The following is a 4,916-nucleotide window of genomic DNA, read 5'->3' on the forward strand; positions in this document are numbered from 1 at the left end:
TTTCCACACTCGACAACACACCCACACACATCCTAATACTGTGGCACAAATATACATACGTGTCTACAACTTCTCTTAGAGCAGTTATTTTTGTCATAATCAGGGGCGTACTGAGGGATCCTGCACTGTGGTGAGATGCTCTGGAAAATAAATAAGACGAATATCTTCAGAGTGATACGTGCACCTGTGTGTGGGCGTGTGTGCATAAAAAGAAAAGAAAGGCGGGCAAAGAAACACTGAAGCCTCCTCAGAGCACTAAACAGCTTCACGTAGTTATTTACAGCTCAGTCCATCAATAAACGACAGGTGCAGCATCCTCACAAACAAACCTATTAGCTTTCCTCCCACTGGAACAATATCATCTGCAGCAGTCGGCTTCACACACACACACACACACACACACAGACAACAACCACTGCGCAATTAAGTCGTCTTACATGACTTAATTGCTCAAAATTTCTTCATTGCAATAATTCAGCTGAATATAAAAGTATATAAGTTTAATTTGGCTTTAATGTGGTTAATTCGTTTATAAGTATACAACAGAAAAATGCTATGCAGTAGCAGAATAAATGAAGATTATTTAAACATCTTTCTCAAGTGAAAGAAGGTTAACATTAACAGCAAAATACACTTTAATGTCAGAATTGTTCATAATGGAGACAAAATGTCCTCTGCCAGTGTTATATTTTCATTCACCACCACCATAAAGTTTGGTCCTGAGTAAAGACTACGCAAATATTAAATTAATTGATATGTGCAAGGAAGATGAATTATGAAATCACCTTTTGGAAACTTTTGCCTTTCTGTCAGTCTCACCTGTATCTTGTGTTTTGTGCTAATTAGTTAGTTAGTTACTGAGCTGAGATGGTGAACATGACAAACACCTGTATAACAGAGGTGTCCAATCCTGGTCCTCAAGGGCCACAGTCCTGTGTGTTTTAGATGTTTCCCTCTTCCAACACACCTGATTCAAATGATCAGGATCGTTGTCAGGCTTCTGCAGAACTTGATGATGATGACCTGGATTGTGGCCCTCGAGGACCACGATTGGACGCCCCTGCTGTATAACATCAGCATGTTAGCACTGTGATCAAAACACCGCAAGTGCAGCCTCAAGGACGTGTTAGAATGTCTGCAGACATTTTTATGACTGTATATTTTGTTGGATGATTTAGTCTTTAAAAAAGTAACTTTATTTCTTGACCGTTGGCTTTGTAGTGAGGATATTTTTCTGAAAAGTTACTCTTAACTATAACTAACCAAGACATGTCAAATACAGTTGTGACTTCATAATCCGACCCAAAACAATCCAAAACCTTGCTATCCGACAGGTTTTAGGAAAAACGAAAGGAAATCATAGAAAATAGCCTTAACATCCCGACAGCCTTGGATTCCGACTTCGACATGATATTTTATGTCACAAATGAGGATAACAACGTGTTATCTGACTTAGGCAATCCGACAGATTGGCTACGTTCAGAATGCAGGACTTAATACTCAATTGGGATTTTTTGATGAAATCCGATTTTTTGCGAGTTTGTTCACATTTCCAATTACATGCGACTTGTATGTGATTTGCTGTGTGAACTTCATACGACCCAAAAGTGTCCCGCATGTGCAGAAGAGGACACGACGATGTCACACGCAGCGAGCGTGCTCAGTGATTACGGAAGTAAACACAGATGGTAATGGTGGAGCGTATCCACCATTCCCCCACCGCCCTCACCGTCACCGATGGTGGAAACAGAACTGTGACCGGTATTCTAAACTGGCATGTGCGTTCCGGCCACTTCCACCCCGTCAGAGTCCACCCCCGGGTGGAAGTGGCCAGAACGTGCACAAGCGCACCGGTCAATTAGGTGTGAAATCCATCCATGCGTAGTGTTCTAACAATACACTAGTTATGACAACTACTATAAACAATAAATATTAACAATAAATTACCCTTCAAGCATCAAGCCCTCCTTGTATCTCAACCTCTGTCTTGACAATCCGACAGCCTTGCTATCCGACATAAAAGAAGGTTTTACATTTGTGTCGGATTATCGAGTCACGACTAAATTAAAGGGGAATTCTCACAGACCTCCTTACTTCTCTTTGGTGGCACATGTGACAATAAAAGGTATTTGCACATGCGTTCATAAACCTCACCGCACAAAGATCCAAATAGTTGGTTAGCACATTACCATGGCGGCCTAAGCTGGCAGTGCACTAAGCAGGCCTTGATGCCAAGCAACGATGCAATGTTAACCTAAGTGAATATTATAAATGTACTTAACGTACAGTTGGTATTATTTGCTGGTATCATTTTTTCTCTGTGGCACTGTTACTTCATCATACGTTCCACATTAGTCAGACTATTCTGCAGCACAGAACCATCTGGCTGCGCCTCCTTATCATTGGGCTACAGGAAAAAAAAAACACTCTGACTTGTTTGTGTTTCTTTAAACCAATCACAATAATTGTACTGGGCGCAGCTAAGGGAAAGATTTAGCAACAGTATTCCCGCAAAAATGTAATGGAAGACTATGTTTTAGTGGAACATTTGCATACAGGAAGGCAAGCACAAGAAGTAGCAGGGCTAGGCTGGGACTAACGTGACATTTTCAATGTGGTAGGCTGCTGCTGAAGTTTTGAAAACAGTAACACATAGATAGCAGAAAGGGAGGAGAAAAGCACGTAAAATGTGCAGCCGTGGCAGGTTTATACCCACAGTCTACATCTGGTGAGTCAGACTACGTCGTCATTAATAACACAATAAACCTTGATAGCAGATACATGTTTTGTTTAAAGAGAAGCCTCCTCCCACCAGCGAATCTCTTCCCCTCCATTTAACAGATAAGCTCCTTGCTTTTTGCCGGCTTGTGTCCCAGCTGTAGGAAGAGGAGGGCATCAAGTGTGTAAATGCAAGTACACTGATATAATTTTATCTGTGGGTTACAGGCACGATCAACTTTATGTTACCTTATGTTACCTTTTGCAATAGATTGCGACTTTACAGGCAAGTATTGAAATGAAAATCTCCATGACTGCCACTTTGAGCACTTCAGTGAATGTACCACTTGATTTTTGTTATGAAAACACTTCATGCAAGAAAATCCATCACAGCTACACACTGTAATGATTCGGCAAACACTTCACTGTTTCACGCGCTGTCAAACCCTTCCTTTATAGCAGCAGAAGGTGCAGAAGTAAAGTGCAAAACATAGACTTCAGCATGTTTGTACAACAAATCACTGTGACAAGTGAGCCCAAATTACTTGTCAGAACCTATCGCATGTGTGACGGGTGTAAGGCTACAGTTTGTTCCTGAATGCAGTGTTGCGTGTCAGGTCAAAAGTTAAGGAGCCAATGGCAGCTCCAGATGGTAGCTTTCCACTTTTGGAAAAAGATGGTGTCAAGAAACACCGCAAGTCCAAACATGAGATATATTGACAGGAGGATGTATTTTGAGTTTGGGTTTGGGCAATGTGAAGGGGGCAACATGCCTGACCTGTCATGGATATGGCACCATAAACAATAAAAAGCGCCGCCGAAAGTCAAAAGGGATTAACACGCGACATCGTGATGCCACCAGATAAAAAGATGCTTTCAGATGTAACCTAATGAACTCCCTGAGCCGCTGCATTTGTCTAAATTGTCCTTATGAAACTGGACTCGTCTGCTATTCCTTTTATTTCTAACTTGGGCAGCATGCTATCCATTCGGTAACATAATGAACACATCAGTGCACGCTAGCTTTCATATTGCCTCCTCCTCTTTTCTCCCCTTGTCCCTTTTTTTCCACTCCGTCTGCCAACACCAAAATCCGGATGACCGGTACGTGGTGTACAGATCAGGTGTCGAGTGGCTGAATGCAGTCATTGCTGCAGTCTGCCGTGGCTGAGAGCGACCCGGTGTCGTCTTGCTCTGGTCAAGGATGTTGCCAACATTAACGCCATGTGTGACAAAATAACACAGACTCGGTGAAAAGGTCTCTGTTTGGTCACTTTTCATCACATCATTAATACGTAACATGCAGCAGCACGGTAGAGCATGCCTTAAATAAAGCCTGAGCTTTTGTTTCCGGCGCTGACTGGGCAGCAGTTTAGAGACTTAAAGCCTCTTAGATCCTCAGAACAATCGTTTTTAACTGTGTCACACTTGAGGCTGGTGGGTAAGTGGGATTTGGTACCTTTGCAGTTGCAGCTTCAATGCTTTGGAATAACCTCCTCCACTGACATTTTTTAGGAAAAATCTGAAGACGGTTTTTGATTGCATTTAAGATTCTTAATATTTTTGGGGGCATTTTTAATTTGTTTTATTTTGGAAACTGATCTTGCAAGTTGTTGTCCTGTTTTGTCTGTTTTGTTTTTTTTTACTATTTTAGATTTATTTAAGTTTTACAAATTGATTCTACAAGTCCTCTCTTTCTTTTTGCACATATTTTTGTTGCTTTTGTTTTAAAACTTTATAACTATTCTTTTAGCTTTAAAAGGTGCTAAAAGAATAAACTTGATATAATTGAATTTGATTTAAAGGAAATATTTGGTTATGTTTCATACAGGTACAGTTTCATTTAGGTGGTTAACCCTGTGCAGGACTTTCATGTTGCCATACGTAGAAGGTCTTTCGGGGTCCATTGGACCCCAAGAAAGAATATGTGCAAAATATTTGTTGGTATTCATATTAGACTTTTATACTATGTTAAATACATTTTCTGATAAGTTGACGTATTTTTGGTTCCAAATGCATAACAAATGTCCCTCCTTTTATATAAAAAAAATCTTTAAAAATAAAAAAACAACACCTGTCACCTAAACCAAATGGCCTGGGGTCCAACAGACCCCAAAAGTCCTGAATAGGGTTAAATATGTACAGCATCTTCCAAAAGACAATACATGCAATAAACTGTTGAAATAATGATGCATTGA

The sequence above is a fragment of the Stegastes partitus genome, unplaced genomic scaffold (assembly GCF_000690725.1).
Source record: "Stegastes partitus isolate 25-593 unplaced genomic scaffold, Stegastes_partitus-1.0.2 Scaffold368, whole genome shotgun sequence".
Lineage (NCBI taxonomy): Eukaryota > Metazoa > Chordata > Actinopteri > Pomacentridae > Stegastes > Stegastes partitus.